This window comes from Idiotropiscis lumnitzeri, chromosome 14 (genome assembly GCF_059441095.1).
Source record: "Idiotropiscis lumnitzeri isolate Australia: NSW breed Sydney's pygmy pipehorse chromosome 14, RoL_Ilum_1.0, whole genome shotgun sequence".
Classification (NCBI taxonomy): Eukaryota; Metazoa; Chordata; class Actinopteri; order Syngnathiformes; family Syngnathidae; genus Idiotropiscis; species Idiotropiscis lumnitzeri.
The window spans coordinates 13,878,192-13,891,832 of NC_142404.1; positions in this window are offsets into that span (position 1 = coordinate 13,878,192).

Here is a 13,641-nt window from a genome sequence, read left to right on the forward strand (position 1 = left end):
AAAATGGCCGCCCCCTGAGATGGCTAAAAACACGACGATTTTTGTAATGTATGTAATATCATGAAAAAAGTGCCTCAGACAATTCAGAATAAAAGAAGCCGTAATGATGAATTTCCTCTTTGTGGTGACATCACTGCTCCTTTCGCTTTGGAGATGGTTGAAAGCCCAGATGTGAATAAGAGGGATGTGGTTTGCCACAGACTAGTAAACAGCACAGAAACACGGCCTTTTAGTTCCTGTGGTCAAACTGTTGTGCAGCATTTAATGTTTAAAGAGAAGGGTGGAGCAGCATTCAGAAAGAAAGGATTTTATATCGACGCCGCTGGGCATTAAATGGGATGGGGTTTTTTGGAGGGGTTATTCGGAGGGGAGGGGGGTTGGAAAAAGGAAAAGTAAGGAGGAATCAGGAGGCGTAAAACCATACAGAGCAGGTACGGCTAATGAGCTGACGGCATGATACGGCTGCAGGTGTCACAAACCCAAAGACCTGACCGATGGAGCTGCCGTCATCACAGCAGTAACAGTAGTTACTATTCTTTCCTGCCACTAACCTCAAACCAGTTCCCACCACTTCCTGTCTGGACACATGGCAGACAAACACACACACACACACACACACTACAAACTCCCAATACACAATTATGGAACATTTAGTTGACTGTAATCGGTCCAAGACAGTCTTTTAGAACTTTGGGACCATCTTTTGTACATTGTGCTCAATTAAGTGTGTGCGTGTGACAAAGAAAGGCCTTTGACTGTGTACCATGGCACAGAGAATGGTGATGAAATGAGTTCAAGTAAACGCACACACGCCACCACAGCAGTGACGTCATGAAAATTAAGAATATTTGGATTATTAGGTATTGTAAGAAGACCGCAATTGAGATTAAGAAACGTGTCGTAAATATTTGGACAGAAAAGGTAAATGTTTCATTCGGTTTTAAATGTTGCGCTTAATATATCAATTGTAAACACTAGAGGGCAGCAAAAATCCATTGTTCACTGTGCAGCTTGTTGTCTAACAGCTAATCGTAAACATCCATCATTTTAATTTCCAAGATGCAGTTTGAATCAGTGGGATTAAAACAAATTTGATTTGACAGTACTATGACCGGTAATAAGTGTTTGTAACCACACAACAGATTCAGAACAGCAAAGTGTTTGCAGCAGGGCGTTCTTTGCAACTTTATAACGTTGTTAGTTGAAATATTTTATTTTTTTGTCAATTATAGTTTGTGGGGGACTTGTAAATAAGTCATAAAACATTTGATTTTTTACTATTAGAAAGGCATGATACCACTTTTCTATTTTCCTTTTTTTTTTTTACCACTCGGAGCCGATACAGGATAATGGCATCACTTGACACTATTGTGATAAAAAATGATGTATTTGTTTAGAAGGGATCAGTGAACAGATAACTATTTGAAAACGGCTCCCTAAAAATAACCGTTCTCAATATGTCCGTACAAAATTATTGTAAATATGTCGCTAATACCCAAAATGTATGAGGACATCTCTGCTTCGGCCCACTTCAATCTCCGAAAACATGGCTGACTTTGAAGAGAATGAGGAAATGGGAAGCTTTTTCTGACGTCTTGTCTGTTTTCTTTAATAAGTCACCAAGATGCGGAAACACAATACGTTGAGAGAAACTTATTGTTTGGTTTATAATTAGTAGGTCGTAATGAATTCAATTTCAATCCATAAGCGTTAGCTTGACTTCTGCTCACATGCGCAGCCAAACTTCAAGGTGTCACTTGCGCGAAGATGGTCAAACACATTTTACTTTCAAAGGTTTTGACGCTTGTTGGAGAAATCAAAAGAAATTTGCACATTTTACAAAGCCAAATCCAAATACAATATTAGTTGTACGTCTTTGGCATATTATGTCAGAGCAAAACCTCCACGAGTCCTCGCAAATCATCTGCTGGAGTGTGGCTTTGGTGAGCAAAACTATACCTGTCAATCGAGAAGTTTCGAGAATTGATAAATGATAAATCATAAATAGTAACATAAAATCGCGTGATAAAAAAGTAGAATAGGAGAATAAATATTTTTATATTAATCCTGCTTTGGTTTAGCTTGTTTTAATTATGATAGATAATTTTGTGGAGGAAAAAAATAAATGGTTGGAACAGAAAGGAATTAAAGCCAACCACCGACCCGCGGGCCACTTTCGACCTGATGAAAGCATAAAAAAAAAAAAAAACTTGCAGTACTTCCGTTCATTTATTATTCGAGGCTGAAACTATTTTATTTTGAAAGTGACTGGTTTCTCTCCGTTACATCAGCCTCTTGACGCATGTCAGGATGCTAATTATCTCGGTGGCATTACGCAAGCTAGCAAAATGTTGCCGGTCCGCAAAACTTACTGACTTGTACGAACCGGTCCGCGGTGGAAAAAAGGTTTCGGATCACTGATTTTAAGGAAACCACACTTTGGGTTGACTTGATTTTATCTTGAATGGTGGTCATTATTAATGGAAGTCATACGCATCAACTTGGCAATAACTATTCTAAACGGCAACATACCCTCAAATTCATTATTATTATTTTTTTTAATGCAACAGATGACGACATAATAATAACCTGGGTTGAAAGTACACACTTAAAATGTATTTATAATTCCGGTCATATTGAAACAATCCATTTCCTGCTAAATTTCCCCCTCTTGTCCATCACGGTAGTGTTGACAAATTAAGATGTGCAAGCCTCACTGACTGTTCTGCCTGACAGATGTTGCTCACCAACACACACACACACACACACACACATGTGAGCATGCGCGGCGAGTGTGAGCAACACAGTTTAACAAGCACCACGGCAGTGATGTGGTCAGCTTTGCTTTATGTGCATTCGTCGAGAAGCCACATGAAGACCTCTGGGTATTAAAGGACAAGCCTCACTTGGCTAGGAGGGAATCTGTCATGCAAGAAAACTCTTCACCCCCCTCCCGTCTTTCCTCACCATTTTAGGTCTTTTTCAATATTTCTTCACAGAACTTTGCTTTGCTTACCAACTTCTTTCTTTGAACCCATTTTCTTTTCTCCGCCCTTCGGCCGTCTTTCCTCCGCCGTTCCTTTCGTATTAGTCTCTTGTATAATACTCTTCGTCTTAAAAATCTAAAACCGCCGGAATGTTCCATCTAAGAGGTGGGCGGACCTGGGGGCACGGGAGAGGCCCATTTAACCAATTAAGGAGGAGATTGGGGTAAGACGGACAGCTTCTAAATGGTGTAATAACAACCTACTACAATGTAATTACAACGCAATAGCAATAGACACTTCTAATGACAGGATGTATGCCAATTTCATTTCCTAATTATGGCTTTGGCTTAATGGCTGACTGTTAACATGGCGTGGAGATTATAGAGAGGTGTCTGAACGCGGAAATTCAACCACAAGGTCTCGTAAAGTGTTCCGTCATAACGCGCCCTCAACGTGTATCAATCAGAGCGGCAAGGTGACCGTGAGCCAATCCGTGTGATCTGGACTGAGTGACGTAACAAGGTCATGTCATATTCATCAAGCGGTTTTCTATACCCGTCATTTCATCTTTTTGTTTATTCGCGGAGGTCAGAAGTGCACGTGTCAGCTGAATGAGGGCTGCGCTTATTGTCCGACCCCCCGCTGTTTGTCCACCCCCCCCTCACACACACTTTCCGCAGCCATTCATGCCGCTGCCATACAAGCATATGCCCATCCATCGCCATCCCTCCATTCATCACTCCATCTCTAACAAGAGGAGTGGATGGTGGCGTCCATTATTACAGAGCATCCCAGAATAGAGTCGCGTTTTATTACAAGTCCCTCTGGTCGTCGTGGCTACCCAAATTACAGGCCAGCCTTCTCACACATAAAAAAAAAAAAAAAAAAAAAGTTGCCCAGCCGAAAACCAGCCACCTCAATAAAGGACGGATTAGAAAATCCTTTGCTTTTTTTTCCCCTCCTTTCCTTTTTGAAAGGTTTTTCTGTACATTTTTCTCCCTCTGGAGTTTTGTTGGAGCACTGCGGTCTTCTCTCCAGTGGTTTTACTCCCCGACCCCGCGGCGGGAAAATGCGCTCACTTGTGGGTTTCTGGGAAGGCAGTGGCGGACGAAACATCTGCTGGGAGCAAGATGTAAGTGTGTGTGTATGTGTGCGCGTGTGTGTGTGTGTATACAAAAACACACGGTTATCATGTTCTGGTTGACAGATGCGTTTTGGTGATAGCAAAATAGGGCCAGAAAAATATTTCACATTGCATTTAGTGTGTCAGTTCTGGAGAGTCGTTGTCAAAAGGCAACGTTCGGCTCTTTCATGTTAAACTTGGATTGCTTTTTGGTATTTTTTTTACCCCCTCAAAAAAAAAAAACTCTCTGAAGGAACAGCACTTGGAGGGTTTTATATTTCATAACAACACAGCAACTTTTTTTTTTTTTTAGTACTAGCATCATGAATACGGATTTATATATACATAAATGGACAAACAATGCCGCTTCCTCACTGTGGGGCGAAGTAAAGCCAACGGCAGCCATCTTACGTTGCCACTCGCTAAGCCCGCCAATCTAGCCACTGTAAATGGCACACGAGAAGCGCTACATCCACATTTCCTTGCTACGAATGCAATTTCAAATTTTCTCTTGTGATATATAGTTCTGAGTGCTACTCAAAGTTTCGTCTGCATCATGAGGTCAGAACCATCAACAATGAAATGAAAGCTAAGCCCATCAGAAGATAAATGTAAAACCTTAACCCAACCACTGTCAGTCCCAATTCACGATACTGAGATAACATACTCGCAATGGTTGATGCAAACAGTTAAGTTTGTTTTTTTGAGCGGCTCTAGTGTGTAAAACACACACTGGAAAGATGTCAGTAAAAGTGGCAACGCAAGATGGCTGTCCTCTGTCTTTAACTACGAAGGGGCCAATTGGTCCATTCATAAACGTTTGGGATCCCAAATGACAGCTACTGGCCTTTTGTGGAAGAACATGACACATTAAACACAGCATGTGACCTCTGACACAGTTTGAATCCAAATTCAACATTCAAATTTCAAAACGTTGAACTAATGTCAAGTGAGTCACATTTTTTAAGTAACAATGTAAGTCTATGGGAGTTAACTTCTGGAAGATAAAAATAAAAAAAGTTGTCTTCAGATTTTTTTCCTCTGTTGTCTTAACTGTAATGTCTGATTCTATGGTTGTCATAACACTTTTCCTCTGCCATCAGAAAATGTTCACTACTGACATCTTGCACGACATCACATTTAACCTCATGATGCGAACTTGTCTTTGAATGTATACTTTTTTTTTCCCAGGAAATGTTGATTGACATCCAAATCCTTCTGAGGACTTTGACTTCGGGGCTTCCAGTTTATTGTGGTGAAAGCTAATTTCATGCTTCATCCTGTTTTTAAATCATTCACCAGTGTTTTCAATTTAGCCCGGGCATGGAACAATTACTTCCGATGGAGACAATTGTGGAACATTACAAAAGCTGAGTTGGGGCTTTAACAAATTACACACAAGAAATATCAACAATGACATGGCAAAAAAAAATAAAAAAATCGAAAATTATATATTATTTTGTTCAGGATTGTCGTGTAATGTACTTTTGTGAAACCCTGCGTTAAATAAATAACAAATATCAGGTAGCCCAAACGTCTATTGTAATATTTCTGGGTAAAATTGAATCCTGTCAGGATAATAAAATAATAATGTACGAGACGATGGAGGTACTTAAAACTGCGACGTAAAAATTCTTTGATTGGGTAAAGCAGCGCTAAAAATGAAATGGCATTATTTTGGGACTTTCACCAAAATTTCGCCTTTTAAATCCAAAATGAGAACTCCAGCTCAGGATGCTTGCTCATTAAACGATATGAGGACCCTTTATCATGTGGCACACCACAAGAAGTGGGCCTCTACCCATCTTGGTTTTCTGAGCCATCGTTTAGGAAGCCAGGATTTTACGGGAAGTGTGAATGTGGTGTGCGATGAAAGGATGGGATGAGGTGTGTGTGTGCGTGTGCGTGTGCGCAGAGGTCTGTTTGTGTGTGTGAGTGTCTACAGTGCACTCTATTATTTGCTTGCTGCGGTCGTAATGATGTCGGACATTCACAAAAGAGTAAACAACAGCAGCACGCTAGCGGCTGACATGAAAACATGTTTAGTGAATGTGCTTTGTAGATTAAAGGTAAAAAATAAAAAATAAAATGTTGAAGATATTCTTAACATACGCAGCGTGACACGCCATAAGTCTGCCATGGCGACTTCAGACATCCGCAAGCTGGAGGAGATCCCAGCGTTGACTCAGTGTCAATCCTTGTAATGATGGTCAGTCGGAAGCACAACATCTTGGTGGTTGACACTAAATTATATTCTTTCGAGATTTACATCCTCGCATGCAGAAATGAAATGACCACCAATGTGTTTCATGGGTGTAAACAACTGATCAGAATTAACGACTGGCGCAAATTCGGCATGCTATCGCTTTTAATACGCATGCACAAGAAAGCGTTTGAAGTCATTCTTTAAAATTACGACTAGCCGGGTTAGTCCAAAATGTAACGCTCGAGTCAAAGAGACACACATAGGCATCATGTTGTGCATGCAAATGCTGACAGATGGACGTTATGACATTAATTGCTAATGAAGATAACGAAAGCAAAATACATAGTTAGCGTTTTTCTGTATTTTGACTGATTATTTTCTTCGAGGCCAACAGAATATTGTGTTCTAATGCTATAAAAACACGGGGCTATGACATTTAAAAAAAAAAAAGCAAAGACGTATAAATCCGTCTTTGGGAGGGGGACTAAGTTTTTGAAAACGTATACGTATGTCTTATGGATTGAATGAGTTAATAATGACAATAATGAAAATGTAGCAATAAAAATCTCATAAAGTGAGTGACTTGTCTCGGGTGAATTGGAAAGAAAATTATTAATAAGCACATTTTAGGGAAAGGCAACGAGACCACCGACAGGCAGCTTGATTGCAGTTTCACATTGTATTCAGAAATTTAAGGATGTAGCCGCAGGAGGGAAATTGATCACAAATTGACAAATAAAATAAATGGGAATAAAAGAGTTCCAAACAACCTCTAAAGAAATTAAGTCAGAACTCCAAGGTCAAGTCTCACTAGTCTGATTCTCATTATTATTGTTATTATTATTATTTCTTTCAAAAAAATATATTTTATTATTTTTATTCAGTGACAGGGGGGGTACCAACAATTTTGTCACGTGGATACAGTCCATACATTATTTTCTTTTTCAACCTTAGACCTTTCATGTTAAATTTTGACTTGATTATATTTGAATTGCTTTAATCCCACCAAAGTGTTTTGTTTTTATTCCTACTTACTACCACACTTAGAACAACTTTTGTGAGCGATGTCTTTAAAAACTGAGAATGACATGAATGACTTTCAGCTTGTCCCATCAGTACCTCCAGTGGAAGAAGCCGACAAAAATCCTGACAAAAATTCAAGCAAAGTCGTCTCCAGACTAATATTTATCTTTCGTATCACCTGAGGACGACCAAACCCCGTTCCTTTCTTACCGCTGTCCAATCAGTTCATTCAGTATGCCAAATCCCGGAAGGCCGGTTTCGCCTTTGAGTTTGAATAACTATCAATCATTTGCAGTAATTCCTGCCAGCCGGCTACTTAGTTCCTGCATTTCCGTCCACCTGCCTTCACTCAACGTCACAAAATCTCTCTTTTGCCCAAATCTATAATTACAGTCTGCCTGTATGTAGCTAAATACGCCCCGGCGCACGTCTGGTCTCCCTGGTCATGTTTTTTCCTCCCACCGGTCGTGTTTGAAGCATTTATAATTGGCAGAGGCATCGTCTTAGGATTAGAGGCTGCTGGTTTGAACACTCCAACACCCCTGCCTGCCGATCCCACCCCTCATTCAGACAACCGCAGTTTTAAACCCCTCTTAATGTTCCTCGTATAATGTATGGCAAAAAGGATGGTGCAATGTTACAATGTAATAAACACAAAATTAAATTCCCAAAGCGTTTGTGAATTATAATTTTTTTTTGTTTTTGTTTTTTTAAAGCCGTATCTCGATTAATCGATTATGGCTAACCATGCCACGGGTGGAACCAAAATTAGCAATTGTGCTTTTTGGTCGTTGCTCTTGGAGGGGGATCACTGATCTAATTATCCCTAAATTATAGTCCAAGTTTTAATAAAGTTTTGATTACGTGTTAATTATGTTTTCAGGTTACTTCAAGACGCCAGTGCTAGCGCTCGTGTCTCAACTGTGCCACTATTGAATTAGACAATGATGTTTCGAAGAAATAATTCATCAAAGTTTATAAATAATATGCACATTAAAGGATTTAGTTTTTTTTTTTGTGTTGTGATAATTTGAAACAAAACATGTTTTTGATGGAACCTACCCACCTAATTGTTTTGGTTTTGTGACATTTCCGCCTCTGGTCTGTGTGGCTTTGTACAAATAAAGGTTGTTTGGTGTATCAAAGCATTTCAAACTCAAAACGGTGGCGCTGATGGTCAGTGATGTCATCGAACATGTTGACTTTGTCTGAGTCACGTCGTTTCTGGTCAGCAGAGCCCCTCATTCTTGGTGTTTCGCCGCGTCTCGGTGGAACCTTCTTGGTTCATTGGGTACGACTATCTTAATAGTTTAGAAACTCGTCGCTGTCAGGTTTTCGTGTAGATCGAGGAATTGGAGGACCCAAATGCAGAGAAGTGAGGCGGGAATAATTTGAAGAGTTTTTAATGTAAAGAAAAACAAGGCACTGGGAAACTTTAAATAAAGTACAAAACAAACACTCGCAAAATATTTATGAAAACTGAAACACGCTGAGGACCGGAAAACAAACGCTGACAAGAACAATGAACCGACAGCAAACGGGGAACTAAATACCAACAAATTAACGAAACAACGAGCAGCACCTGGACAAGACACAAAGGCTTGGAGGGTGCAGTGATTAACTCTGGGGCTTGGGTAACGAACACAGGTGGACACAATGAGCATGACGAGGCACACCAAATATAAGGGGGGAAAAAAACCCCGAAACTAAATACTGAATACTGAACCAAAAACAACTAACAGACCATGACAATCTCCCGCCAATGATTTTGACCAGGCCAGAACGACTGCAAAAATAGCTTAAATCGCAAACATGGGGACGGGCTAATTATTTGACTTTTGTGCTACTCGGATTAACGGCGCAAAGGTGCTGTTTTGAAGTCAAAATGGGGCATGTGCGCAAGAGTTAAATAGCAGGCTAGCCATTAAGTTTTGCTAAATTACGCAAAGATTTAAAGGGGGAAGTCTACCCAAAGGTTTTCTTTACAAGAATATGTTCTGTGCCGGCTCACTAGCCAAAACATGGCACTCGAAATAATATTACATTTCCGGAAAATGAGTTGAGGCAGAAAAATCCAGCCATCTCGGGAGGCGGCCATTTTGTCACTTCTGTCGACTGAAAATAACCTCACAGCTGCTCAGGGTTCAGGTTAATGACCGATCACGGCTCAACTTGAATGAGAACAATGGTGAAATATCCCACATGTCCTCTGAATAGCAATTGTTCATCTTTCGAAAAGAGCTGAACAATAACGGACCTTCATGTGGTTGTATTGCAAAATAAAAACACATTTCGGTTCTTGTACAATGAACGGATGCGCCGGACTGATCAGGTTTTCCGAATAAATCCATCCACGTGACTTTATTTGTTTCAAGTGTTTCTCTTGGAGGTCACGTCAGTTTCTTTTTGCGGCAATATTGTTGTGAGTTACAGTAATTCTATGGTAATTATTTTTGTAGTTCTTCATTGAAATGACTCACAGCACTTAGCGCAGCACGTAGCCTTTCAATTACTTAAAGCAATAATATGTAGCAATTTACTCTTAAAATAAAAGCTTCAAAGTCATTTTGATGGTACAGTGGCTTATAATAAGGAGAATAGTGTCTCTGTCATTGTCATGGCAACCTACTTTGTGGTCGATGCGATCGCCTCGACAGCTCGCACGTAGCGTTAGCGCAAATGTCGACGCCAAAGTTTCTCTTGAGAATTGTACGTAGTGCTTGGTCAAACAATGCCACACACTAACATGATCAAACAATGTTTATTTCGAGGCATGCCGTTATAACACGGACAAATGTTGGTGCTGCTTTAGCTTGGGTCGGTCAACAAATGCACATTTCAGAGCGTCTCATGTTTCTTGAAACTATATTCCATGTCACCTGTAGAGGGAGCCGGTGAGCAAAAATAAATCCATTCACATTTAGTTCATATGGTTGATTTATTTTATATTTTTTTTACAACCAAACTTTTCACTTGTTTTCTGTTTTTTCGCATACGCATGACCCCGCGTCAGACTGATGTCTCACCGCAGCACCGATCCAGCATGCCACGATAGTACGCATGGGCACACACAAACACATTCGCTATAAATAGCATTCCTGTGAAAAAATATTTTCAAATAAACGTGTAATGAATTTATTGATATGTTGCTCATGCCAGCCGGCATTTCTTGGAGTCACAGCGTGGTGAACCAGTGCGGTGGAATTGAAGTGGCGTTGAGGGATTGTGGCGATGCATGTTCCGAGTTATGCAGTTGACCAATCGCCGGGCTGGAAACTGGCAGCCGCATCACAGAGAGAGCCACTGATCAGTACCAGTCTTTGAGCAGACCATCTCTCTTATTTGCCGTGTCTCGCCTTCGCTGCGCTTTCTTGTGGTCTTTATCGCTGTTTTCTTTTCCGCTCGGTCTTTCTTCCTAGCACGTATTTGTGTCGGTAGGAAATGTGAGTCTTCCTCATTTCCAGCCTTCCTCCTTTTTGAATTCACCATTGCAAATTGACGAAAAAATGTCTTTATACTTTCTGGTTCCTTTGTCAAAAGATATAGAGATTTTATTTTTTTTTAATACCCTGGTGAGAGGCCTTGTCTAAGCGTCCATATTCAAACTGGACTGGAGGAGAGAAAATTTATTCAAACTACCCAGATACAAACCGGTTTCTACTCGACTTTGCTCGGATGGATTATTTATTTTCTTGTAAAGCCTTTACTTAAGCATGTAGATCCCTCTAATTTGAAGATGAATCTTAACCCCAAAAGTAACCACATCAACTATGTTTTTGAGTCTTATGTCTCTTACGAATAACATGACAACGGAACGACGACTGCTCAGATGTTCGTCGTGTCCCTCATAGTTATCCGTAGTGCTATAGCAAATGCTATCAAACTAGCAGGGATGTGGTATCCGTGAATACTTCACATTCTCATGTAGGGTCGTGAACTTGTAATGTCGCAGTCCTCCGGCTCTGCTCCCAGACACATAAGTCGTTTTTTTTTGTTTTTTTTATCGGAATCTTTGCTTACGATTAAATCTCCCAGTATACTACTGAAACTGACCAACAAGCTTTATCGTCATATTACGATATGGATCGTGCTCACACAAAAATATTATATCCCAGTGTTGTATTTTTAGGTGAGAGTTTTTATCCAATGAGAATTCAGCTAGCTCGTGTTGGCGAGTACTATTCGTCCAAGGCCTTCCGAGTCAAACAGTGCTGGCGTCTTTGCTGTGTGAGTGAACGGGCTCTTAGAGTTGATAGACTGTTGCGATAGCCAATCAGATCACGAGTTGGTACCAGTAAGGAGGGGTTGCCCATGGTCTCTTTTGGGGTTACCTTATTTGGGAAGTCTGTATTGGTTCCAGGGTGTACGCACCCTCTTGCCCAAATTTCCCAGAAATATATACCCTACCCTCTATGAAATTCTCATAGGCTTCAAAAATTTTAGTCGAGCATATCACTCTTATTAATGTATTGCGCTAAAATTATTTTTGTGTGCAATGTCCCCCATGTTGCAAAGGGACGTTTGCACTCAATAGAAAATTGCCACACCTTAAAATGATCCGGGAATATTTATTTTAAGGTATGACGACGTTATAACATCCTCTGATCATGTCAGCATCTGTATCCAACACAATTTTCCTGACAACCCGTTTGTTGGCTTTTTTGTCAACTCTACTGTCTGTCCATCCGCTATTTCTATTTTATTTTCTGTTTGCACCCCCCGCCCCCCCAAAACTCATCTCCCTCTCCTTGTCAATTTTCCAACCCCCACTTCTCTCCCTTTTTTTTCTGCCCAAGCGTCCTTAGCCCAGCTGGCATGGCTTTCCTCGCGGTGTAGTAAAATATAAATATAATAAGGACGTTTTTGAGCTGGTGAATCCATTCTGAGCGGAGAAACATCACCACAGAGCCCACAGATGTGGCACACACTCAGGAGAGCAAAAGAGCGAGTGAGGGAGAGCAGGAGGGGGGGGGGCGAATGAAACCTCACTTGACATGAAAAGAACATTGACTACATTATTGTTGGCCTTTCCCAACTGTTGTACTTGTTATTAGACAACCTCATCCACATTTGAGCAAATCTTTGTCAAGTACGTGTGCAAGAATCAAAAGATTCTTCTCGGACCCAACCCAGACGTTTTCTATTTCGGGACTTTTCGCATGTAATTATTAATATGGGATTCAAGTGCATTAAGGAGGAGTCATTTGCGTGCAGCTGGGCTGGTGTTTGTTCTTCCAGCGATCGCTACAACAGCTCCTTGTGTCGCTCTGTCACCGGCCGAATATGCATGTGCGTGTTTACGGCGCGGTCTCTACGACATGCATGAATGCTTAACCTCGGACGCGTGCCTACCTGCGTCTGTTTCACGCGCTCGGTATCACGGCCGAGTGAACTTCAGTCCCTTGGCCCAGGTTTTTTTTTTTTTTTTTTTGTTTGCTTTAGCCGTGCGGTGGCTAGCCTTACCCGCTAACTGTGAGCCACATTTAGTCTGCGCTCTGCTTTTATCGTCCTGCTTTTACTTTCCTTTCACCGAATGCATTGAAAACATACGAAGCAAACGTTAAAACCTGTGCTTTCATCCAGTCGAACTTTATCCACATGTCTCGGAAGATTAAGACTTACGAGATCTCGAGCTGAACCACTCCAAATACGGAGAGGCCCTGGGTATAAAGATGTCGTTTTAGGTGTTTATTGTGGTCAGGGGTTGGGCCCAGGAGTGTGTGGAGGGACAGAAAGGGAAGGAGGAGGAGGAGGAGGAGGAGGAAGAGGGCTGGTGGTTTTAGCCACCAGCTGCCGTTACCTTGAGCATAACGTCCTTTAACCCCCATGACAACAATCTGCCGCAAGCCACAGACACGCTAGCGACGACTGGCTGCAAAAACAACCCAAACTCACTTGTTTACCGATAATGTGCCATGGAGTCACTCTCACCCCGAAAAGCTCCACACTTACGCCCCAATTTTCCGGCGTGTAATTTGGTCGCCGCCGCGCTCGTTTTCTTTAGCCCCCCCCATCTTGTTTGCTTTACTTCTTCCTCAACATTTCCTTTCATTTCTTTTCCTCCGTCGAAATTTGCGTGGGTTACAGCCCCGTGGGTATGCGTGGGGAACCCTCGTGCCCGTGTGAAGGCGCTTTTCGCTGTCTCATTTGGGCTCCAGTGTCAGTGGATAAAAGTCAGAAGAGATTACGGGCCTGGCACCCATCTTCTTCTGTCCTGCCACTGTGGCCTCTTATTTTCCGGAGAAAATTAATAACTTTAACAAACATCAATGAGAAAGCAGACTGATGCTGGTTGGGTTTTT